The sequence below is a fragment of the Anabrus simplex genome, chromosome 7 (genome assembly GCF_040414725.1).
Source record: "Anabrus simplex isolate iqAnaSimp1 chromosome 7, ASM4041472v1, whole genome shotgun sequence".
NCBI classification, from domain to species: domain Eukaryota; kingdom Metazoa; phylum Arthropoda; class Insecta; order Orthoptera; family Tettigoniidae; genus Anabrus; species Anabrus simplex.
This window is the reverse complement of record NC_090271.1, coordinates 236,378,634-236,405,562: the sequence shown is the minus strand read 5'-3', so window position 1 is coordinate 236,405,562 and position 26,929 is coordinate 236,378,634. Positions and strand designations below refer to the sequence as shown.

Below are 26,929 nucleotides of genomic sequence, written 5' to 3'. Positions count from 1 at the left end.
TGTTGTGTAGGTGGTACCAAAGATAAGTTATGGAACCCTAGTGACCGCTCCGTCGAGTGCTGGAATGGCATATATTGGAGGGTATTTGGTAAGAGTTGTCGAAGACCACATGCCATGTCAATAGTGTGTTGATAAAATTAGTAATATCCAGAGTCCATCTCAACTACCGTCATTAATAAAAATCAAAGACAGAGGTGGTCTCACGTCTCAGGTATCGAAAGCCAAGTTTTGTTTCACTGCTGATGAAACTGGGGCAAGTAAGGGACGAAATGTTAGCGGTAACGCTGTGCAGTCCAAAAATAGCACAAACATTAACCGAAATACTGTTGCCATGTATTGCTAAAAATCCTGTTCTACAGTATGGGAAAAGTGATCATCCTGAGGAACTAAGCAGAATAATACTGCAGAAGTAATGGCATGACAGATGAGTATCGCCGAGAATAATTCTCGAGAAGAAAAACAATTTATGAGAAGAAAATATCAAGAAAAATGGTTAAAGTCGTTTCTTTCCACTGAAAATCTACAGTGCGCTAGTAAAAATATCTAGTGCAGACCTTGTATCCTTTTAAATGACAGACATAAATTTCAACAGTTACGTGTGTTATCTGAAATGAAAATCCCCAGCTGAATTGAACTCCTAGGGGAAAAGGTGAACATTTATTATTTTCAACTTCATTCTGCTCAGTAACGTATATAATATACAGGAAGTATAGTGTAGAGGTACATTTGTGCAGGTTTTAACTCCCGTTAGCAATGCTAGCGAGTGCTGACGTGAGGTGGTAAACTAGCGCTGCAGTGGTCAAGACGCGCACTGCCAGGCGGACACTGTTTCTGAAGAGAGCACTGCGAGTGAACAGGCTTTGTATTCCTTGCAGGCTAAGATTAAGGTCTGAGGATTGGAGTCGGTCTTGGCATCGCCCACTACTATGACTGCGCTAATACGCCTTCCCAATACAACAATATAAGCGATATGGGCCTAGTTCCCATTTTTACCACCGAGCGCTGCTTCGCTGGCATTGAAACACGATTGTTCATTACAGCACACGTTAAGTGTTGTGTATATTTCTGTTCAAATATATAGTCAATCACTCAATGAACATATTCGAATCACACTTTACACCTTAATAAAGAAATTCAGTGAAGTATGTACCCCTCTGCAGCGGCAAACCCGTACAAAATAATGATAATGGTAGGTAGTAAATACTGTAGAAAATAAATAATTTCAGACACTTCTCTGTTTAAGTGTTTCGCGTTCTCGCGTTCAGATCTTTCAAAGATATATGTTATTTATGTGGCTATATTATTCAAGAATACAGGAATAGCACGCTCGCAAATAACTTCACTCAATAACTATGAATGTCCGATTTCAAGGCAATTGAAGTGAGGAAAATCACGCAACACAGGCACTAAATAGTCACTCACAGACGCAACAGGATTTTTATGCACAAATGGTTGTGCTTTCAATACAAAATCATGAATAACTTTCAAAATCCACAGTGGCAAATCAGATGGGTCCTGGAGCCTGCTGTTTTAATCTCTTTTATAACTCAAGCCCATTAGCACTGTTGAACACCTTGGTCTTGTCAAAAGAATCAAGCATCTTGTCCGGCTGCAATGTTGCTACATTTGTGCTACTGACACGTATGTACATGGGCGCCCGCAGGATCTTTTCCAGGGGGTGGGGACGGGCACATTAACAATTTTCTTGAATGTAAAAACCAATATAACGTCAGCAACATTAAACTGTTTACAGACATTTTCCGGTTATAAAAGAGGCTGGATGACTGTCAGTAAGTTCAGTTTATGAAATAATCTTGTATGATGTTAAATCAATTGAACATCAACCTTTCAAGAATTCCAGGGATAAGGCAAGCACCCCCCTTACACCCCCATCCCTCCTTGTGAGCGACCATGCGTATGTAGAATCAACTTTTTATCGATAACATGTATTTGACAGTGGTACCTGCATTAAGAAATCGTGCATATATGTATACGAATGGTCTTTTAAATATTCTAGGGCTGTTATTACTTCAGTCGCGAAAATATCTTTCTCGCGCCGCACATTCATTTTCTTAAACTTAGACGGCTCGATGTTTTTGCATGTAAGAAAAATGAACCGGTTTCACAGCTTCATTTGATTGCATCTGATACAGTTTCTCGATAAAATCACCATTTACATCCTGGGAACCATCAAACATAGATTTTTGAGGAAAGAATTTATTACTTTTCAGAATGTGCCATTTGTCGAAAGCAAGAAGAGGCATTTCACTATCAACTATGACAGATCTTCGGTTTGATGTGTTTTGAAGAAGACATTCTTCTTATCCTGCTAACATTAGTCTTATGATTATCAGTCACAATGCGCAACACGAAAAAACCGCAAGCTTCGACTTCCTTAATTGTTTTGAGTGTTAAAGTATCTAGCTCTGTACCTAAAAGCCTCTTAAAAAAGAAAAATGCTGCCGTAACCTTTATTTTGTAGTCATAGCAGAAATTATAAAACTGAAAAGGTTATTGACTAGGGTCATTCGATTTCTATTTTCGCTTGCATGACAGTCATCTTGAGTAGTTTTTATTCGCTCAACATGGAATGAAACATCTCTCTTTTTAAAGCAGGTGTGGAGTTTCTAGTCATATAGCATCTGCTGTGAGATGAACTACTAACAATCACAATCTATCTGCTTCATTTAGGCACTGACTTTCTGCTAAGAGGCGCCCTTTTACTAAGAGTGTTATTCCAGTCTCGCATTTTATATCTTCTACGTAGCGTGAAATTGTGGATTTATTCGGTATGGCAAACATTTGGAGTCGATGATCTCGAATTGAAATTCGGCGAGAAATCCTTTCTTGAAATAATATTTTGCCATTTATGACGTAGTTGCTCGTTGAGAGGAAATTCATGAAACGAAATCCCACTTCCTAATCTGCTTTTCATTTCACATTAAGGCACGCAGCAGTAAACAATATTATGTACAGTACATACACATGAAGTGGTTAAGTGTAAGAGAGGGCCAAGAGCCCTAACTTCGCCACCTACAAAGGCATAATAAATAAATAAATTAATTAAACGGTTCACGACCAAAGAAACAATCCAAATAAGGTAAACACAGGCTCAAATTACACCAGCACACTTAGTAATGATCACCGAGCGTGTCTCGTCAAGCAGACCATCGCCCTCTACTATGACTGCGCTAATACGCCTTCTCATTCAGACAGTCACACATGTAAACGAGCGAACACGGCGTAGTTACCAGTTCAGGCGCTTGGAGCGTTGAGAAGCTGGCATTAGTCTGCTTGACGAGACACGCTCGGTGATCATTACTAAGAGTGCTGGTGTAATTTGAGCCTGTGTTTACCTTATTTGGATTGTTTCTTTGGTCGTGAACCGTTTAATTAATTTATTTATTTATTATGCCTTTGTAGGTGGCGAAGTTAGGGCTCTTGGCCCTCTCTTACACTTAACCACTTCATGTGTATGTACATAATATTGTTTACTGCTGCGTGCCTTAATGTGAAATGAAAAGCAGATTAGGAAGTGGGATTTCGTTTCATGAATTTCCTCTCAACGAGCAACTACGTCATAAATGGCAAAATATTATTTCAAGAAAGGATTTCTCGCCGAATTTCAATTCGAGATCATCGACACCAAATGTTTGCCATACCGAATAAATCCACAATTTCACGCTACGTAGAAGATATAAAATGCGAGACTGGAATAACACTCTTAGTAAAAGGGCGCCTCTTAGCAGAAAGTCAGTGCCTAAATGAAGCAGATAGATTGTGATTGTTAGTAGTTCATCTCACAGCAGATGATATATGACTAGAAACTCCACACCTGCTTTAAAAAGAGAGATGTTTCATTCCATGTTGAGCGAATAAAAACTACTCAAGATGACTGTCATGCAAGCGAAAATAGAAATCGAATGACCCTAGTCAATAACCTTTTCAGTTTTATAATTTCTGCTATGACTACAAAATAAAGGTTACGGCAGCATTTTTCTTTTTTAAGAGGCTTTTAGGTACAGAGCTAGATACTTTAACACTCAAAACAATTAAGGAAGTCGAAGCTTGCGGTTTTTTCGTGTTGCGCATTGTGACTGATAATCATAAGACTAATGTTAGCAGGATAAGAAGAATGTCTTCTTCAAAACACATCAAACCGAAGATCTGTCATAGTTGATAGTGAAATGCCTCTTCTTGCTTTCGACAAATGGCACATTCTGAAAAGTAATAAATTCTTTCCTCAAAAATCTATGTTTGATGGTTCCCAGGATGTAAATGGTGATTTTATCGAGAAACTGTATCAGATGCAATCAAATGAAGCTGTGAAACCGGTTCATTTTTCTTACATGCAAAAACATCGAGCCGTCTAAGTTTAAGAAAATGAATGTGCGGCGCGAGAAAGATATTTTCGCGACTGAAGTAATAACAGCCCTAGAATATTTAAAAGACCATTCGTATACATATATGCACGATTTCTTAATGCAGGTACCACTGTCAAATACATGTTATCGATAAAAAGTTGATTCTACATACGCATGGTCGCTCACAAGGAGGGATGGGGGTGTAAGGGGGGTGCTTGCCTTATCCCTGGAATTCTTGAAAGGTTGATGTTCAATTGATTTAACATCATACAAGATTATTTCATAAACTGAACTTACTGACAGTCATCCAGCCTCTTTTATAACCGGAAAATGTCTGTAAACAGTTTAATGTTGCTGACGTTATATTGGTTTTTACATTCAAGAAAATTGTTAATGTGCCCGTCCCCACCCCCTGGAAAAGATCCTGCGGGCGCCCATGTACATACGTGTCAGTAGCACAAATGTAGCAACATTGCAGCCGGACAAGATGCTTGATTCTTTTGACAAGACCAAGGTGTTCAACAGCGCTAATGGGCTTGAGTTATAAAAGAGATTAAAACAGCAGGCTCCAGGACCCATCTGATTTGCCACTGTGGATTTTGAAAGTTATTCATGATTTTGTATTGAAAGCACAACCATTTGTGCATAAAAATCCTGTTGCGTCTGTGAGTGACTATTTAGTGCCTGTGTTGCGTGATTTTCCTCACTTCAATTGCCTTGAAATCGGACATTCATAGTTATTGAGTGAAGTTATTTGCGAGCGTGCTATTCCTGTATTCTTGAATAATATAGCCACATAAATAACATATATCTTTGAAAGATCTGAACGCGAGAACGCGAAACACTTAAACAGAGAAGTGTCTGAAATTATTTATTTTCTACAGTATTTACTACCTACCATTATCATTATTTTGTACGGGTTTGCCGCTGCAGAGGGGTACATACTTCACTGAATTTCTTTATTAAGGTGTAAAGTGTGATTCGAATATGTTCATTGAGTGATTGACTATATATTTGAACAGAAATATACACAACACTTAACGTGTGCTGTAATGAACAATCGTGTTTCAATGCCAGCGAAGCAGCGCTCGGTGGTAAAAATGGGAACTAGGCCCATATCGCTCATATTGTTGTATTGGGAAGGCGTATTAGCGCAGTCATAGTAGTGGGTTCGTCTTCCTGTGTCGAATACTAACAATATTGTTCCGGCTTCTGATTATGTAGCTGTTATCCGACAGGAGGGGCACCAAGACTGGCAGAATTTCTTTCGACAGACGGCACAAGTCAAAGGTAACTTCTATTATCATTTACAACCAACGCTTTTAGTTAAACCTTGGTTTCTACGAGGATCTTATACTAGACGACATATTATTAACATCATCCGGTTAAGGTTTAATCATGCCCTTACACCACAATATAGATCACGTTTCCAATTAACGCAGGATACAAACTGTTTGTGTGGTACCAATATTCGTAATGGCGACTCTAACCATATTCTCTTTGAATGTCCTGCATATGCTAACCCTCGTAAAAAACTTTTAACTAATCTTCAGCGACTCAAGCAGGTTTTTCCAACCAGTGTTTCTTGTTTGCTCAGTAATCCTACAGTCGAGATCATTCGAGTGCTAAATTCGTTTCTAGATGAGGCCAAAATCGTGTTATAATGCTGTCTGGCATATTGGGTGAGAATTGATCATGCTTTTGAAGGTTCCATTAGAGTGATTCCTCATAGCAATAGTGTATTACTTGTGAGTGCTATTTTGGTTTCTTCGTGTGGGTTAAGCTTTAGATGCAGTGTGATTGCAAGCTTGGAAGTTTCCCGTCTGTTAACCGTCTGCTATAGCACACTAGGGTTATGTGATATAGTGAAGATCAGTGTTTTGTGTTTTCTACTTGCAAGCTCCAGCATCAATTATTGAACTAAAGTTTTCATTATACTAGTGTTTTTTACATGAGTAAGCGAGTATTGACTGGGTGAAATGTCGTAGACACAGCCCATAAGCATCAGCAAGCAAGCATAGTAGTGGGCGATGAGCAGACTAATGCCAGCTTCTCAACGCTCCAAGCGCCTGAACTGGTAACTACGCCGTGTTCGCTCGTTTACATGTGTGACTGTCTGAATGAGAAGGCGTATTAGCGCAGTCATAGTAGAGGGCGATGGTCTTGGCAAGGCCCATGATATAAAGAGTCGTCGCCATCCATGAAGTAATCGATATCATTCAATAATCAGTCGATAGATGTATTGACTCTCCCACATGACGCAGTGTAGCTACCAGTGGCGGCTGGTGGTATATGAAGCTGGGTGTTGCACCAAAATTTTCAGTGTCATATTTTTATAGCTTACAGAAATAACAAACAACTCTATTATCGTTAAGTAATGAACTACATTCCTACTAAAACTGAAATTTATCTGGCAATTACAACCCAGGAAATAAGAGGCTAATTACACACTATAACTACAGTCAACCTTATTAATAATGTTATTGGCTTTACGTCCTACCAATGACTTTTTTACGGTTTTCGGAGACGCCGATGTGCCGGAATTTAGTCCCGCAGGAGTTCTTCTATATGCCAGTAAATCTACTGACACGAAGCTGACGTATTTTAGCACTTTCAAATACCACCGGACTGAGCCGGGATCGAACCTGCCACGTTGCGGTCAGAAGGCCACCGTCTCAACCGTCTGAGCCACTCAGACTGGCTCAGTTACTGTTGCCTCACATGAATTGAAAATTTACCCTCTTGTTTTATATTGAAGCAAGATGTTGGTAATATTGTGGGGGTCTGGTATGGCGTGTAAAAGAAATTACCCAGCAAGTTGGTTGCGCAGTTAGGGTCGCGAAGCTGTGAGCTTGTATTCGGGGTTCGAACACCACTGTCGGAAGCCCTGAAGATGGTTTTCCGCGGTTTCCTATTTTTACACCAGGCAAATGCTGTGGCTGTCACTACCTTCCAACTCCTAGCCCTTTCCTATTCCATCGTCGCCATAAGACCTATTTACGTTGGTGCAATGTAAAGCGAAAATTGTAAATTTTAAAAAAGGAAAAGAAATTACCTTTGCGAGAGGAGAGAAAGTAGGAATGAAGTAATCTCCGCAGAGTAGGGCAATCTAACGGGAACATTTGGAACTGTTTCTCGGTAGGGGATTTGCTAGTCTCGTGCAACTCCCTGAGACCGATACTGGCGAGCGTGCTACCTGATACTATACAAGCTTAGTCTCGTCACTGCTGAGGCCCGTTACGCCACGCTGTCCGCTAGGGAGTTGCCGTTGGAAAGCAAACCCCCTGAGTTTGGTTCGAAGCCAGCAGCGTTTATTGGTCCGTTACGAAGAATTAGTACAACGAACGACCAAAGATGGTTGATTTTAGCATGTTTTTGAATGTATGTTAGGTTTATTAAACTAACACTTCACAAGAAAAGAAGACAAATGAAGTGTAAAATTATTGGGAGTTGCGCAACACTGAAGCAACACCACGCACCGCCCCTGGTAGCTACGTAACAGTTTTACATGCATTGATAAAGGTTTCTGATGTATGTTCTTACATGGGTAGAAGTTGCGTGCGGTTATTTTAGTTCTATTTCCCGATCGTATTTTGATCTTCTCCATCTTTATTTTCCTCTGCATCCTTGGGGCTGGGCAGAAGGTATTTCACCGAGATATTACACCAGGTTCGCAGAATTTACTCTACTTGTGTGTCTTTGTTTGTCTCCAGCAATTCTTCCTTTAGCTGTAGCTAAAAGGAGCAGGAACTGTCAATTGTACAACAATAATCAGCTGACATTGAGCCTAGAATGAAGAAACTGCATTTCAAAGCCAAGCTCATAAACGACCGGATGCCGTTCCTTGAGGGGTGTATTCTGGAAGTGTGATGTGATGTGTTGTGTGCACAGGGAGAGGAGTGTCAAGCACAAACATCCAGTTTCCGAGTCAGACAATGGAAAGGCTCCACTTCGCCACTTGCGGTGATAATCACATCCAGCTCCTTCGAAATGACTCTAGAAGATGATGCTAAGACAATTAGCAAACGACCAAAGAGGTAGGCATCAAAGATGCTAAGTGGAAGAAGAAAGCCGCGAAGTGGAGGATTTCGACGATGATGAACACGACGACCTAACCTGTATTTATTGTAATAGTTTGTATTTGTCTTCAATATCTAGTCAATATTGAATTCAGTCAGATGTCGACACTGACTCACGTCGAAAGTGCGTGTGTGAACTTTGCAGATAACAATGTTTGTGTTGAATGCTTGAATAAGCTCTTTCCATTTCACTTATCTTCCAAATGAGTACCGGTACTCTTATTTAGGACGTCATCTCCTCAAACAAATACAAGTATTTCACACATTGTTGTTTGACTAAATCAACAAGCAGTAGCTCAAGAAGATTTCAGCGCTAAATCACGAAATCTAACAACATACAAAAAATGCGTACACTTGCCCTAGAGGAATGTTTCAAATGAGACGAGTACATCAGATCAAAAAGTGAAAGATCTGAAACAGGTTAGCTAAAGGTGATCGCCCGGCTTCTTGCGTCGAGCTCTTCCATTGTCTGACTCGGGGACTGTGTGTTCGTGCTTGACACTCCTCTCCCTGTGGACACAACACATCACACTTCCAGAATACATCCCTTCAGGAAGGGCATCCGGTCGTTAAACAGGACCAAGTCCACCAGCGTGTGGTAGAAGAAGGGACAAGCGGTTTTCGAGAGAAGAATGTGGTAGCAGGAGACCAAGACATGAAGATGACGAACAGAAAAGACAAATGAGGGATAAAGCTATATCAAATCAATGTGTGGAATGGAGACAACAGCATTACTCTAAAAACAAATATTTACATAGAAATGACCCTTGGGAGAGTTTTCCTGCATAACTCGTGCTGGCATTTCCGCTCGGTGTGCTATTCTTAGCCATGCATTGACCCTGTTAGTTTCTAAAATAGCTCTTGGCAAATGAAATATAACAGAAATGACCTGATGAGCGTGCGACTGAATTTTATTCTTCGAATAACAACGAGTTAGTGTCTACCAACCTGTAGTGTGTCCTTGAACTCCTTAATGGTCAACACAAAGCAAGCAGATCCACATGTTCTTTTTTGCTGCTTCTTTCTTGGCACTTGAACAAACCAGTCCTATGGCCGCAATACGTTAAGATTTTCTTGGCTAATACACAAAATTTGACGTCGCTGAAGATGCAGGGTGTCGTGGTGAAGCGTTAGACGTCCCGCAGAGTGAGATGCCAGGCGCTCTGCCCCGATACCCCTTGCGGAAAGTCGAGTTGAGAGGAAAACGCTAAAAATAACGCTCGCTACTCCAGACAGGCACGTCCTTCGTTGCATGTGGCTCTGTTGGTCTGAGAAGTAATACCAGTACGACGTACATTCGCTTCAGGGTAACGCCGTATCTACGTATAGTGAGACTCAAAAATACACGGTGAAAATGTCTTTCTGAATGTACCCCGGCTAGGGGGCGGTAGTTTATCCAAGTACAGTACCAATAAACTATACATCCATTTATGTGCTGAAAGGCGGGAGGAATTTTGAGTGGAAGTATAGTAAGCAATTTGGGCTATGCCGGCCGCGTGGTGTAGGTGCAGCAAAGCTCGCAGTTAGGATGAACAGTATTCGGTAAAACGAAACTATAGTATCTTTACATCGTGGTGTAGGGGTAGTGTGGTTTCCTCTTACCTAGAAGCCCCGGCTTCGATTCGATTCCCGGCTCCCCCTGTCATAATAGGTGACTAAAATAGGCCCCAGGGGTTCTCAACTTGGGAGCGTGGGTTGGCGACCACGTGGCCCTAAGCTGATTCCTGGCATTGCTTCCACTTACTTGTGCCAGGCTTCTCACTTTCATCTATCCTATCCGACTTCCTTGGTCAACTCTTGTTCTTTTCCGACCCCGGCGGCATTAGAACACTCGAGGCCTAGGAGTTTTTCATTTCCAACCCTTCGTTGCCCTTGTCTTCCTTTGGCCGATACCTTCATTTGTCGAAGTATTGGATCCCTTTCCATTTTCTCCCTCTGATTATTATTATTATTATTATTATTATTATTATTATTATTATTATTATTATTATTATTATTATTATTATTATTATTATTATTATAGGTCTTATGGCGACGATGGGACAGGAAAGGGATAGGAGTGGGAAGGGAGCAGCCGTGTCTTTAATTAAGATACAGCCCCAGCATTTACCTGGTTTAAAAATGGGAAACCACGGAAAACCATCTTCAGGGCTGACGACAGTCGGGTTCGAAACCACTATCTCCCGAATACTGGCCGCACTTAAGCGACTGCAGCTATCGAGCTCGGTACCTCTGATTATAGAGGATGGTTGCCCAGCTGTACTCCCTCTTAAAACAATTACCACCACCACCTGTGAAACGAACAGTAATTACCACCTCGATTCCCAGCCAAGTCGGGGATTTTTATCTGGAGCTGAGGGCTGGTTCGAGGTCCACTCAGTCTACGTGATTAGAATTGAGGAGCTAGCTGCCGGCGAGATAGCGGCCCCGGTCTAGAAAACCAAGAATAACGGCCGAGAGGATTCGTAGTGCCGACCACATGCCACCTTGTAATCTGCAAGTCTTAGAGCTGAGCAGCAGTCACTTGGTAGGCCAAGGTCCTTCGAGGCTGTTGTCCCATGGGGTTTGGTTAATTTGGGCTATGTCGGCGACGTGATCTGCTTAAAGTCTGTAATTTAATGCCTTGGACCCTGAATGGAGGTGCATCAATGAGTTTTTTCAAGACTAAAGTGATGTCAATAGGGAAGAAACCGAGGTAGGGATTACAAAATGGCACAGATGCTAGTAGAGAGAGTGCAGCGATCAACAGTATTCTGTAAAACAAAACTACAGTATCTTACATCGCTCGTTTTTCAGACCGACTTTACTTCACGGGAGTGAAAGCTGGGTGGCCCCAGAATATGCTATCCATAAGTTGGAAGTAACGGATATGAAACTAGCGAGAATGATCACTGCTACAAACAGGTGGAAACAATGGCAGGAAGGTACTCGCGAATTAGAAGATACAGGCTAAGTTAGTGATAAACATGATGGGTGAAACTGTACGCATATTATCGGCTTCGATGGTGGGGCCATGTGAAGCGAATGGAGGAGGATAGAATACCTACGAGAATAATTATCTATACTAGATCACGACCAGCATTTCCTGTAACGTACGTATCAAATGCTAGGATTGTTGTGCATTATGCGTTCAAATCCTAGGAGATCACTTACCCTACACCACAGGACTCACATCAAATGAATGATTATCATACGTAGAAAATTGTCGCTGAGCGGGATGTCTCGGAATGTACCTAGACATCCGACATGTTTCTAAACTAACTGAGAGATTATCGTAACAAAGGTAAGTGAAATTACAGCCAAACAAGGGCATTTACTTTCATAAGCTAAACTGTCTCAAATGTCCGACTCGTTGGCTGAACGGTCAACGTACTGGCCTTCGGTTCAGAAGATCCGGGTTCGATTCCCGGCCGGGTCGGGGATTTTAACCTTAATTGGTTAATTCCAAAGGAATGGGGGCTGGGTGTATGTGTTGTCTTCATCATCATTTTCATCCTCATCACGACGCGCAGGTCGCCTACGGGAGTCAAATAGAAAGACCTGCACCTGGCGAGCCGAACCCGTCCTGGGATATCCCGGCACTAAAAGCCATACGACATTTTTTTTTGTCTCAAATATTTATTGCAGAATACATTTGGGATTCGAAGGCTTTTCAACAGCCAAACTTAACTGTAATGCTTGTGATGCTTGTTTTTAAAGGGTCTTAACATCTATATCATTAGCCCAAAACCTAAATTCTTCTCTCGTATTGTTTACTAGCTGTTGTACCCGTGCTTCGCTACGGGATTCTCAGAAAGACTGTCTTTGTGATTTTCCTAACTACAGTGAACTTAGGCCATTACAAAAACGTCAGTAGGAATGTAGGGATTAAAAGCAATGTTATCATATAAAATACTCGCACAAATGAAAAACCGCACATTTTCTCACTTTTAACGATCAGTACTACGGTGCCGATCTGACAGTCCAAAGTTCCAGTACTGGAATGACCAGGCAGAAGACAGCCGTGAACACTCCTCTGTCATTATTCCGTTAAATATACACACTGCTCATTCCAATCAGTGCCTCAGGTAGGGATTGAATATCTCGAATGCTATGATGAACCAATTTGTTACGTACCAGTAGTATCAGAAAATTTATGAACCGGAGGAGTGGCATACTCAAGAAGAAAGTTATCTAACTCTCCAGCTACTTCCCGCCAATGTTCAGGCAGGCTGTTATGCTCGGTACAACCGGGCGAGTTGGCCGTGCGGTTAGGTGCGCGCAGCTGTGAGTTTGCATCCGGGAGGTAGTGAGTTCGAAAACCACTGTCGACAGCCCTGAAGATGGTTTTCCGTGGTCTCCCATTTTCACACCAGGCAAATGCTGGGGCTGTACCGTAATTACAGCATGGGCCGCTTCCTTTCCACTCCTAGCCCATTCCTAATCCCATCGTCGCCATAATAACCATCTGTGTCGGTGCGACGTAAAGCAAATTTTAAAAAATTCTCGGTATACAACAGTAATCCCATCTATCGGACATGACTAGCAACGGAAGACACAAAGCACATCACAACAAACAATGGTCAATGTAATGTTATTGTTGTTCAATGTTATGAGCTTTTTTTATGGTAGGCCTTCACATTTAGTTTTCTTTCGACTCTGTGATATTAGGGCGCCTTACGAAATTATTTATAGCGTAGACTGTAGTTCCTTATTCCCTGACTTTACATAGCGATTTTCATTAAATTCTGTTTACCCTTTTTCTCGCCGCATGTTGCCATTTCTTGATGGATGCAGTATTTTTGTATCCGTCTCTTGGCACAGGCCAGAGCAAAGTGTAGCTTCCACCGAAGTCCCAGTCTCATCCATGGCTGTGACAATATGGAAGCTGCTGGGGTTGCGTGGTGCTGAGTAATGACGTTTGGGGCACAACTAGTGTCTGAGTGTTATGAAAGGTGTTGCTCATAGGATCAGTCGTGCTCCAGTGGCACCTTCTGGTCTAGTGAGGAAAGCAATGGCAAACTACCTCACTCCTCATCTTGCCTAGTACGCCTCATTTGGCCTCTGTCATTGGTTTTTGCAGTTTCCCTATAACTGCATAGCCTTTGGTAGTGCTATTTGAGGATCCAACCAGCCTCTGGGCTGATGACCTAACAGACATTTTCTCGTGACTTGGCGCTGATAAGGACTTAGCAACAAAAATCCAAATTCATGAATATCTCTGTTATCATAGCCGGTACGGTAAAAATGTATGACATAAATGATCGGAAATTTAATACTATATAACTTCTGTTGCTAGTCATACCGATTTTCATTAAGATAGGACCACTAACATAAACATTTGAGAATTTAAATTTAGGCCTTCCCCTAAACTACCATTTCTTTTCTGTGTGAATAAGATTATTTATAGCCTAGATTGTAGCGATTTATTTTCCGACTTTGCATACCGATTTTCATTAAGATGGGATCACTAATAACATAAATATTTGAGAATTAAATTTTAGGCCTTCCCCTAAACTACCATTTGTATCAGCGTGAATAAAATTATTTATGACCTAGATTGTAACGACTTATTCCCGGATACTACATAGCGATTTTCATTAAATTCTCTTCAGCCGTTTTCTCGTGATGTGTGTACAGACAGATAGACAGATAGACAGACAGACATTACGGAAAATTAAAAAGTGCATTTCCTTGCTATTATGGACACGACCGCTACAGAAATACCATTCTTTTTAAATTCTGAGCAATGTACAGACAAAACTCTTATTTTATATATATAGATTGTTTTCACTGATAAAGTATAGAATAGTAGGGTGAAATTCAAAGATAGAAATACTTGTAAACAAGTTGATGTATTATGTTATGTACTTTTAAGAAACTTTGCTAAATATTTGCAGTCTAATATTACGGAACTTGAAGAGAAATACAATGACTAATATTAGAAAATTAGCATTCGCGCGTATATACTTCATAGATGAGCGATTCCCGACTCGGCCTTGAATTTCAAATTTTAACTCTGTGTACAGTTGTCCTGTATCTTCCGACAGTTCAACTTCTTCTTCTTCTTCTTCTTCTTCTTCTTCTTCTTCTTCTTCTTCTTCTTCTTCTTCTTCTTCTTCTTCTTCTTCTTCTTCTTCTATTTACCCTCCAACGTCGGTTTTTCCCTCGGACTCAGCGAGGGATCCCATCTCTACCACCTCAAGGGCAGTGTCCTGGAGCTTCAGACTCTTGGTCGGGCATACAACTGGGGAGGACGACCTGTACCTCGCCTAGGCGGCCTCACCTGCTATGCTGAACAAGGGCCTTGGTGGGGGATGGGAAGATTGGGAGGGATAGACAAGGAAGAGGGAAGGAAGCGGCCGTGGCCTTAATTTAGATACCATCCCAGCATTTGCCTGGAGGAGAAGTGGGGAAACCACGGAAAGCCACTTCCAGGATGGCTGAGCTGGAAATCGAACCCACCACTACTCAGTTGCCCTCCTGAGGCTGCGTGTACCCCGTTCCTGTCCTCGTACCACTTTTTAAATTTCGTGGCAGAGCCGGGAATCGAACTCGGGCTTCCGGGTGTGGCAGGATAGTTAAATTTCTGGAACATATTAGTCATCGTTCTGATATTTTCCTTTGTTCTCACGGAATTCGAAGATCAGTTTCAAACTGCAGTTCATAAACTTACACATATTGTAAAATAATAATATAATCTGAGGGTATCCTGCTCCAAAACAGAAACAACTGCTTTCAAAGCAAAGCATTCCATCCGACCCAAAATTGTGGAAAGATGATAAAATAATATAAAAATGAAAACCTACAACCTGTTTTCCAGTCATTGACCGGGTCAGGAATGAAATGAATGAATCATATATAGGCTATTAGTACGATGGGGTCGCCACTCCCAAAGTTATTTTATTAATGACTGATAGATGCTATGAAATGATAATGGAGAGTGTTGCTGGAATGAAAGATGACAGGGAAAACCGGAGTACCCGGAGAGAAACCTGTCCCGCCTCCGCTTTGTTCAGCACAAATCTCACATGGAGTGACCGGGATTTGAACTACGGTATCCAGCGGTGAGAGGCCGACACGCTGCCGTCCGAGCCACGGAGGCTCGATAAAATAATAGAAGAATATTAATGTTCCGCTTTGATTATAAACGCTGTGATGTTTCGTTTAAAATAGATAGGCATATTGACATTAAATTCTGAGAGATATATGCCATTACTTTGAAACGAACATTGCACAGTAAGACCACAAAATGAAACGGAATGAAGTCATGCCATTACCTACAGTATTGTATGGTTGTGTGATATGTGGGTCCTGTAATATACCACTAACTATTGTCCCACTATTGGGTGACCAATTGTAATATAAATAAAATTGCATTGATCAAAATATTAATTTTTTACCATAATTAAATGTAATTACCACTTGGTGACTTCCAGTTAAATGCATTTTAAAATAGGTTAGTGAATAAATAAATAAATTAATTAATTAATTAATTAAATGAATAACGATACTGATGATGATATAAATAATTTATAATTTGCCGAAAATGCAGGTATATGGGCGCCAGAGATCATCACAGGATCCCTCAATTAGAATATTAATAATAAGAGCAATAATATAATAAATGGTAGTTAGGTTATTTATTTGGTAGATACCTTTACATTGTTGTGCTTTAATCTCGAATTGTAAATATCCATGCTCCCACTCAATATGAAACTCCCTCGCCATTTAGAGACTAGCTATTATCATCGGACGCCTGATAAGTTTAAAATACTGTTCTCACATTCAGTGAACACGGAGATTCAAACAACACAACAACACTGTGCAAAACCAAGCATTAAACTTTTTGGATTACATAAATATATTACTTTTTGTTGAATGAATAACAGGAATTTTACTTTTTAAGAAACGGAAATACTGTCATTCCCATCCAAGGAATTGTAAATCGCAGCTTGTACGCTTAAACCATGTACCGTACCATTGTAAATTGTAAAACAAGAATTATAACTTGTTAGTTTTCTTTGAATATTTAAATATATAAGAAAATAAAACTGACTGTTTACATCGAGCGCAGTATAAATCAAAGGTCGGTTTTCTTGCGATTATAGAGGTTTTTTTAAAATACTGTACCACGTTCAGCACTTCGTTGAGTAGTGGAGGAGAGCTTCGTAATGACAATCGAACGTCACTGCTCCCTATCTGCAAAGTGCGTTCGCTCTTTCGCTTCATTGTGACGTATGCTTGCTACGTAAACTGCCCGCATTTACGTCACGCCAGCCCGGCCGCACTGGGCTATACTCAACGGGGGCCCAGCTTTGCACCTCTGGTATAAAGCATTATGATGTCGCTGCCTCGGCCGTGATTCTCCAGGCTTCTCTTTTGGGCTACTGGTGCGGCTTCCAGTCAGCGAGAACAAATGTGCGTCTTTGTCTTCTTGGCTACTACAAGCCTTCGAAATGGTTCGCTCGGCGCATACGATGGCCAAAGTATTTCAGGTATCTTCCATTAATTCTGGAGTGAAATCTATTTCCGAATTGTAATTGTTCTATGATCGATGCGCTGGTACGATGTTCTGTCCGAGATATTCTCAGCATTCTTCAGTATGCCCGCATTTCGAAGGAGTTGACTTTCTTCTGGTCACGTACTTTGATTGTCCTTATCTCAGCGGCATAGTTTATTGTCGGAAAAATAAGGGTGTGCATTACCTTGAATTTGGGAGTGTCCACAGGGAGGAGTATTATCACCAACATTATGGTGCCTGGTAGTGGATGAACACTTACCAGGTTAAATGTTGCAGAAATTTATGTCCAAGGATATGCAGACGACATTAGCCTGATGGCGGTAGGAAATTTCCCCAGTACGGTTTCGGAGTTCGTACAGAGCTCCCTACGCAGGGTGGAAAGATGGTGCCACGATACAGACTTGTCGGTCAATCCCGACAAGACGGAGCTCGTGGTGTTTACCAGGAGGAGGAGAAGGAGGCTAGACGGACTGTCAGAGCCTTTCCTATTTGGGAAAAAATTAGTTAAGACAACCTCGGTTAAGTACCTAGGGGTAATCCTCGAGGCAAGACTGAGTTGGAAAAAACATATAGACCATAAGGTGGATAAGGCTCGCAAGATTATGTGGGCCTGTCGCAGGGCCGTCGGTAAGACTTGGGGCCTAGGACCGAGGGTGGTCCAATGGCTTATTTCTATTATACTGCCCACGATTACCTATGCATATTTAGTCTGGTGGCCAGGTTCTGATAGTAAAACTGTGACCACCAAGTTAAACAGTGTCCAAAGACTTGCGTGTCTAGGAATAACAGGGGCACACCATTATGTGCAATGGAGGCCATCCTATGCCTTCTCCCCTTATATTTATATGTTAAGAAGATGGCGGGTATGAGTGCTTGCCTCCTCTGATCACTCGGAGGATGGTCTTTCAAGAATCCGTAGAGGGGTCATGCTTCTATTCTTACAAGGCTTCACCAGACCTGGCCTACGACAATGATGATCGGGGACCTGATGAAGCCTAGTTTTAATCTGAACTATAAGTTCACAGTGGTGATATCCACAAGGGAGGAGTGGGTCACGGATGCTGGGGCCCGTCTTCGGTCTGTGGGCTCTATATGGTACACAGATGGCTCGCGGACGGAGACGGGCACGGGCGCCGGGGTCTGGGGGCCTAATACAAGGCTCTCCCTTCCCATGGGTAAATATGCAACTGTTTTCCAGGCCGAAGTGTGGGCCCACCCCGACAGCAATTTAGCGCGACAGGTCAGCTAGCTTAGGTAAGGCATGTTAGTTTTAATACTTGACACTCGAAGTATTCAGCGCCACACGCTAGAGGCTACAAGAAAAATATCAACAAGTTAACAGTATAACCACTTGCACATCGTCTTGCTAATAAAAATAGAGCCAGTTTATGAAATCAATTGTAATACAGAAGAATAGATTTAATTTTTGAATTTCGGAATGTATACATTTTTTCGAGCAATTCATTGATGGCACGTGTAGAATATGTTTTCCGATAGCCGTAGAAAAATATTTAGGTTGCCCAGCATGAATACAGAGTTAAGCGCGAAGTAAAATACACTGACTGACAGAGCAAATGCAACACCAAGAAGGAGTGGTCAGAACTTTATGCCAATTGCAGGGTAGACTGACGTCACTGAGGTATGCTCATGATGTGAAATGCGCCGCTGTGCTGCGCACGTAGCGAACGATAAATGGGACACGGCGTTGGCGAATGGCCCACTTCGTACCGTGATTTCTCAGCCGACAGTCATTGCAGAACGTGTTGTCGTGTGCCACAGGACACGTGTATAGCTAAGAATGCCAGGCCGCCGTCAACGGAGGCATTTCCAGCAGACAGACGACTTTACGAGGGGTATGGTGATCGGGCTGAGAAGGGTAGGTTGGTCGCTTCGTCAAATCGCAGCCGATACCCATAGGGATGTGTCCACGGTGCAGCGCCTGTGGCGAAGATGGTTGGCGCAGGGACATGTGGCACGTGCGAGGGGTCCAGGCGCAGCCCGAGTGACGTCAGCACGCGAGGATCGGCGCATCCGCCGCCAAGCGGTGGCAGCCCCGCACGCCACGTCAACCGCCATTCTTCAGCATGTGCAAGACACCCTGGCTGTTCCAATATCGACCAGAACAATTTCCCGTCGATTGGTTGAAGGAGGCCTGCACTCCCGGCGTCCGCTCAGAAGACTACCATTGACTCCACAGCATAGACGTGCACGCCTGGCATGGTGCCGGGCTAGAGCGACTTGGATGAGGGAATGGCGGAACGTCGTGTTCTCCGATGAGTCACGCTTCTGTTCTGTCAGTGATAGTCACCGCAGACGCGTGTGGCGTCGGCGTGGAGAAAGGTCAAATCCGGCCGTAACTGTGGAGCGCCCTACCGCTAGACAACGCGGCATCATGGTTTGGGGCGCTATTGCGTATGATTCCACGTCACCTCTAGTGCGTATTCAAGGCACGTTAAATGCCCACCGCTACGTGCAGCATGTGCTGCGGCCGGTGGCACTCCCGTACGTTCAGGGGCTGCCCAATGCTCTGTTTCAGCAGGATAGTGCCCGCCCACACACTGCTCGCATCTCCCAACAGGCTCTACGAGGTGTACAGATGCTTCCGTGGCCAGCGTACTCTCCGGTTCTCTCACCAATCGAACACGTGTGGGATCTCATTGGACGCCGTTTGCAAACTCTGCCCCAGCCTCGTACGGACGACCAACTGTGGCAAATGGTTGACAGAGAATGGAGAACCATCCCTCAGGACACCATCCGCACTCTTATTGACTCTGTACCTCGACGTGTTTCTGCGTGCATCGCCGCTCGCGGTGGTCCTACATCCTACTGAGTCGATGCCGTGCGCATTGTGTAACCTGCATATCGGTTTGAAATAAACATCAATTATTCGTCCGTGCCGTCTTTGTTTTTTCCCCAACTTTCATCCCTTTCGAACCACTCCTCCTTGGTGTTGCATTTGCTCTGTCAGTCAGTGTAATTATGTATTTGGTTGTCTGCAATGGTGGTATTTACTGAAATATTGTAGTGTTCCTCTTGGATTATAGGTGAAGATTTCTCAAGTTCTGTGTCATTCTTAATTAATATAACGTGTGTTATACGTCGTGACGAATATTTTCCCTCACTTGTCGTTGATGTGCGCACACTCAGTGAGCGAGTGAAACTATAAAACTTCGGCGACGGTAAATTAAATTTTTCTGATTCAGTTTAGGTTAGGCTTTTTCAGTTAAAAACAAACAGTCCCAGAGTATTTTTGTGAAAACCATGACTGTACTATCACGAAGCGTCACCGGATAAAACTGTAAGTACATTGTTTAAAATCTGCTATAGATTAAGTTATGATGGTATCGTCCCTGCCGTGAATATCAATTTGGAAATATGTGCGAGTGTCTGTATGAAAATATTCTTTAAGACCTTTCTCAGGCAGACCTTTCCAAGAAAAATGCAGCCTTATAAAATGGTAATGTTGACTTTACAGTGTGTAGTGGGGGCTACGATTGCTTACATTTAAAACTTTTTTTTTTGTTTTTTTGTTTTGCAGCTAGGGTAACGAATGTGTTCACAGCACGCCACTGACACCTAGGTACTTACAGTGATGCCCATACAAAACTTTCACCCCATCAACGCAGTAATTAAAACCGAGAGGATTTTTGGGGGCTACGATTGCTTACATTTAAAACTTTTTTTTTTTGTTTTTTTGTTTTGCAGCTAGGGTAACGAATGTGTTCACAGCACGCCACTGACACCTAGGTACTTACAGTGATGCCCATACAAAACTTTCACCCCATCAACGCAGTAATTAAAACCGAGAGGATTTTTCCTATTAGTGAAAGTCACAAACTGACTTTTAACCCCGTTTATCATCATACCATTGCCTGCTGTCCAACTTACAACATTATCGAGGCCTTTCGCAGTTGCTCACAATCTGGTAACTTATTTATTAGTATATACAGTATAACATCATCCTCAAAAAGCATTATCTCTGATTCTAGTTCTTTACTCATATCATTTATATATAAGAAAACACAATGTTTACTAATGCCATTCCAAGCCATCTCTCCACTGACAGCTCGAAACATTCCGCTTAGTCCAACAGCTCGTCTCCAGACTTCCAAGTCTTCCCAGCCCATACTTTGCAACATTTTTAACACTACTCTTTCATCGGAAATCACCTAGAGCATATCCTGTAAATTATGATCAGATGTCTGAAAAACCGTCAGTGTTGTATACCAAAAATATGTGCAGTTCAGTAATCTTAAAATCATGAGGTTCCTCCCAGGTTTGTCTCCTCATAAATACACAACTGATTCAATGTTATTTCCATAGAGTTGAAAGAAAACACCATCATAAGTTTTCTGTAAGAGTAAGAATATGAGATCGCTGAATGGTGCCCTGAGGTCAATGGCACAAGAAAACAAACATTCTATGCAACCTGCCTGCCTCCCCCGATATTTCTCCTCCCGCCAACTGCATGCTTGGAATTTCCGAGACCGACTTCCTTCTTTTTCTTTCTTTTTGCTAGTGGCTTTACGTCGCACCGACACAGATAGGTCTTATGACGACGATGGGATAGGAAAGGCCTAGGAGTTGGAAGGAAGTGGCCGTGGCCTTAATTAAGGTACAGCCCCAGCATTTGCTGGTATGAAAATGGGAAACCACAAAAAACCATCTTCAGGGCTGCCGACAGTGGGATTCGAACCCACTATCTCCCGGATGCAAGCTCACAGCCGCGCGCCTCTAACCGCACGGCCAACTCGCCCGGTAGACCGACTTCAAAGGAGTGTGCAGTGTATTAGCGGCTGGTCTTTAAGGGCACAGGGTCACGTGTTCCACCCCCACCCCACTCCGACCCTCTTATAAGATATGAGCCTCCTTGCTTTTCAGGTAGAAATTAACATGAGAAAATAATCGAATTTAAGGTATTTACGTCATCATGGCATAAATACAGGCAATTACATGCATCATATGATTTTATTCTGCTAGTCTCAGTGTTAAGCAGCAGCCGGGCATAACCTCTCCGTGACTGAAGGAGCATAGCGAAACATTTCTGCTACTTTGCCGCTGGGCATGAGGACAAGGGAAAACACTGAAAAAGTTACAGGAGCCTCGGTTCCAAGCTCGATGTGTCCTGAGCTCACTACTGGCACTGTGTAACATGGCAATTTTGGGGTTTCTAACGATACTGTCTTTTCACCCTGGAGTGCTGTTCGAAGCTTGCAAACCTGCTGTTGAAGTCAGTGTGTTAGTAATTGCGAAAATAAAGTGCGAGTGCGATGTGCAATATTTATAAATCCAACTATTTAATCGTTATATTTAATACGGTGGTAGTTTCTTCGTGAGGATGAAAATAGTCCGAATGATGTTGCTGTCTTTAATTCAGTGTTCATTATATACTACACAATATAGTACAGTAAAATAACATAGTATAGTACAATATATTGTACAGTTGACTATTTACTATACAAAGTACTCTATTCTGTGCACTGAAATTCACTTTCATGTGTATTCATAACACTGTTGTAAAGTTAAACAGGCTGAGTACTTCAGACAGTAGAGCGCTAGCCTTATGAGCTCAAGTTGGCAGGTTCAAAGACGGCTCAGTCCGGTAATATATGAAGATGCTCAAATGCGTGAGCCTCGTGTCTGTACATTTACTGGTGCGTAAAAGAACTCCTGCAGGACAAAAGTTAGGCACTGCGGCGCCTCCGAAAACCGTAAATGATCAGTGACGCCTCGTGAGGTACGAATTTATGTATTACATTTTGGAGAGTCCTCTGTCAGCTGAGCCTGTATAATACGTCCTCAGTCCCTCAGTTCGTACGTCAAACGGTTTTGGGAGAATGATTATTTATTTTATAATCTACCACTCACTTGAACCCCGTACAGAAGAATTTGAATGGTTTTTTTTTGCTAGTTGTTTTACGTCGCACCGACACAGATAGGTCTTACGGCGACGATGGGACAGGAAAGGGCTAGGAGTGAGAAGGAAGCGGTCGTGGCCTTAATTAAGGTACAGCCCCAGCATTTGCCTGGTGTGAAAATGGGAAACCACGGAAAACCATTTTCAGGGCTGCCGACAGTGGGGTTCGAACCTACTATCTCCCGAATACTGGATACTGACCGCACTTAAGCGAATGCAGCTATCGAGCTCGGTAATTTGAATGTTTAAAAGCATGTCTGATTTAACATTTAGGGCGTAAAAGCGACCAACCTGTGACATTTTGATTTTGTACATCGAACAGTAATGGAGGAATTATTACGTTTTTAAGGGGTGAATATTTTGAAATATTTATTAACATCTAGGATATAGAGACAGCCCTTCATAAAAAAGTTATGTTCGTGCCTAAAACGGTTTCGGAAGAATGGATATTGTGATTTGAGAGTCAACTACCATTTAAACCTCTTAGGGGAGAAATGTTTTGAAGTATACGGTATTTTACACCTAGGACATAAAAGAAGACCCTTCTCGTAAAATCACAACTTTGTACGCCAAACGGTTTTGGACGGATGAATAATTTAGTTTACGGAGCTAACTTCATTTGATACTTTAGCAGTGGAACGTTTAAAAATATTTCCTATTTCACACCTAGGATTTAAAATATATAGCGCTATTTGGAATTTTTTCTTCGTGCGTTAAACCGTTTCGGAGGAAGGAATTATTATTATTATTTTTTTTTTTTTCGGATTTTAACCCCCATTTAACTATCTGACGGGTTAAATTTGTTTCAAACCTCCTGTTATTTAACACCTAGGATATCATATGACATTCTAACTTCATAATTCAAACGGTTTCATATAGATAGGGACTTTACGTCGCACCGACACAGATAGGTCTTATGGCGACGATGGGATAGGAAATGCCTAGGAGTTGGAAGGAAGCGGCCGTGGCCTTAATTAAGGTACAGCCCCAGCATTTGCCTGGTGTGAAAATGGAAAACCACGGAAAACGATCTTCAGGGCTGCCGATAGTGGGATTCGAACCTACTATCTCCCGGATGCAAGCTCACAGCCGCGCGCCTCTACGCGCACGGCCAACTCGCCCGGTCGGTTTCATATAAACGTATATTTTTGTCATCGTTCCTCATCTCCCAGTCAAAACCCCTTACGGGTGTATTATTTTAAGTCCACTTCTTATTCGCATCCTCAGAAAAATAACTCAACTCCTTTTACAACCCCTTAAGTTGATTCCCTCGGACCCAACAAAAATGCGTGTTTCTTTATTTTTAAAGGAGATTCCAAACACCAATTTTCACGTCCATAACATCCTTCGTTTTTGTGATATAAGTATCCTCATACAAAGAATTAAACTCATTTTTCAAATCATTTACCCATCCTTAATTGGATTTTCTGAAAACACAAGATTGCGTATTTCTTTATTTTTAAAGGATTCCAAATACAAATTCTCATGTCTATAACATCTTCAGTTTTTGAAATACAAGAGTCCTCATCAAAAGAATTCAACCCCTTTTCAGTCCTTTTTACACCCCATTAAAGTGAATTTTATGAAACAAAAAAAATGCGTGTTTCTTTATTTTAACAGGAGATTTCAAATACCAATTGTCACGTGTGTAATATCTTCAGATTTTGAGATACCAGTATCTTAATAAAAATAATTCAGACCCTCTTTCAGCCCTTTTTACACCCCCACCCCCACCCCCCGACAAGTGATTTTTTCCGAAAACAAAGAAATATATGTTACTCTATATTTAAAAAAGGTTTAAAAATACAAATTTTCACATCTGTAACATGTTACATTTTTGAGATGTACTTATTTGAAGAATTCACCCCGTTGTCAGTCCTGATCACTCCCCTCCCCCTTAAGTAGGTTTCCAAAAACAAAAAATACATGTTTCTTTATTTTTAAAGAAGATTCCAAATAAAACTTTTAATGACCGATGCATCTTCAGTTTTTTCATATAAGCATCCTCAAAAAGGTATTCGACCCCGTTCTCACTTTTTTCAGCCCGTAAGAGGATTTTTCCTAAAATAAAAAAATACGTGTTTCCTTATTTTTAAAGGAGGTTTCAAATACCAATTTTGACGTCTGTAACATCTTCAGTATTTGATGTACTGCATAAGTATCTCTATAAAAATAATTCAACTAAGTTCAATTCTCCTCACCCCCGCCCCCTTAAGTGGATTTCCGAAAACAAAAAATACGCGTTATTTTTAAAGGAGATTTTAAATACCAATTTTTATGTCTGTAACATCTTTAGTTTTTGAGATATAAGTATCCACATAAAAGGAATTCAATCCCTTTTTTCAGTAATTTTTTCACCCCCTCCCCTCACTGAAGTGTTTCTTTACGAAAACAAACAAATGCGTGTTACTCTTATTTTTAAAAGAGATTAAAAATACCAATTTTCACGTCTGTAGCGTGTTAAATTTTTTAAATGTAGGTGGATCAAAAGGTTAGTTGCACTAACGCGCCGCAGCAGCGCGCTGTGTGTCGCAAACGTGGGCACAGCGGAGAAAGGGACAGACACTGCCCACACGTCTGTTAGGCAGGTCGCTGTGGTGTCTCGTCTAGTATTGTGTGAATAGCGGCCAAATGCAATGGCGCGTCAACTGGACGTTCACACCAAATATGGGGTGCGTGCGACAATCCAATTCCTATGGGCCAAAAGGAAGAATTGCACGGACATTCATCGTGAAATTAGTGCTGTGTATGGGAAGCGGGCCATTTCCTGGCAAGGTATCGTAAAGTGGTGTCAGCAATTCGAAGCCGGACGCAAGGATATCACGGACAACCATCGCGAAGGCAGGCCCGCAACGTCCAGGATCCGTGCAAAGGTCAACAGTGTGAATGCGATCATTAGACAGAACCGGCGCATTATACTGAGAGAAATCGCGACGCAGCTGAACATGTCGTATGGCAGTGTGTTCGCCATTGTTCACGAGGACCTTGGATATCGTAAGCTGTGTCAAAGGTGGGTCCCGCGTCTTCTCACCGATGAGCACAAGGGACAACGTTTCCAATCCTCCCTGGCATTTTTGCAACGCTATGCAGCAGACGGCAACGGATTTCTACAGCGAATCGTCACAGGCGACGAAAAGTGGGTCCACCACTTCACCCCCGAAACGAAGCGAACATCAATGGAATGGGTGCACCCCTCATCACCACAACGAAAGAAGGCCAAGGTTCAACCTTCAGCCGGTAAGGTTATGGCGACAGTGTTCTTTGACATGGAGGGTTTGATGCACGTGGAATTCATCCCGAAAGGAACGACGATCAACGCGGCGTCGTATTGTCAAACGTTGCACCGGTTGCGTAAAGCGATTAAAGAGAAGCGCCGGGGGAAATTGAGCGCCTGTGTGATTTTGTTGCACGATAACGCAACACCTCACAAGGCCCGCCAAACGAGAGAACTGCTGCAGCGTTTCAAGTGGAAGGTCTGGCAACATCCACCCTGCAGTCCCGACCTAGCGCCATGTGACTTTCATGTGTTCGGTAAGCTCAAAACGGAGCTCGGTGGTCGACGTTTCCAGACCGATGAGGAGGTGAAGGCCGCTGTCTCCGAGTGATTGCAGAACGCTGGAGGAAATTCCTATGCATCCGGCATCGACAAGTTGGTTGTGCGTTCGCAGAAATGTTTTGAGTCTCTTGGAAACTATGTGGAAAAGTGACGTTACAATGTATGTCGTTATAGTCGTGGTGCTGTTGTATAGGTGGTGTAATAAATGGCTATAACTGGGAAGTGCAACTTATTTTCTGATCTGCCCTCGTATATACTGTGTATACGCTCATTTTTTAATTTACCCCCTTTAACACTTCCCCTTAAGTGGATTTTTAGAAAATAAATTATGCGTGTTCCTTTACTTTTACAGGAGATTCCAAATACCAATTTTAACGTCTGTAACATGTTACGTTTTTTAGATACACTCATTTTAAAAATTCACCCTATTTGTCACTCCTGTTTACCTCCCCCGTAAGTAGATTTTCCAAAAACAAAAAATACGTGTTTCTTTATTTTGAAAGGAGATTC

At 42.1% G+C, this 26,929-nt stretch overlaps 1 protein-coding gene across 1 annotated transcript in view; it reads right to left on the bottom strand.

Moving 5' to 3' along the window:
- Positions 1-9,593, bottom strand: part of FipoQ (F-box/LRR-repeat protein FipoQ) — a 201,714-nt gene extending 192,121 nt beyond the window's left edge. Inside the window, exon 1 of the mRNA XM_067151622.2 lies at positions 9,392-9,593. The gene's annotated coding sequence lies outside the window, so the exon portion shown is untranslated. The remainder of the gene's footprint in view (positions 1-9,391) is intronic.
- Between the last annotated feature and the right edge of the window lie 17,336 nt (positions 9,594-26,929).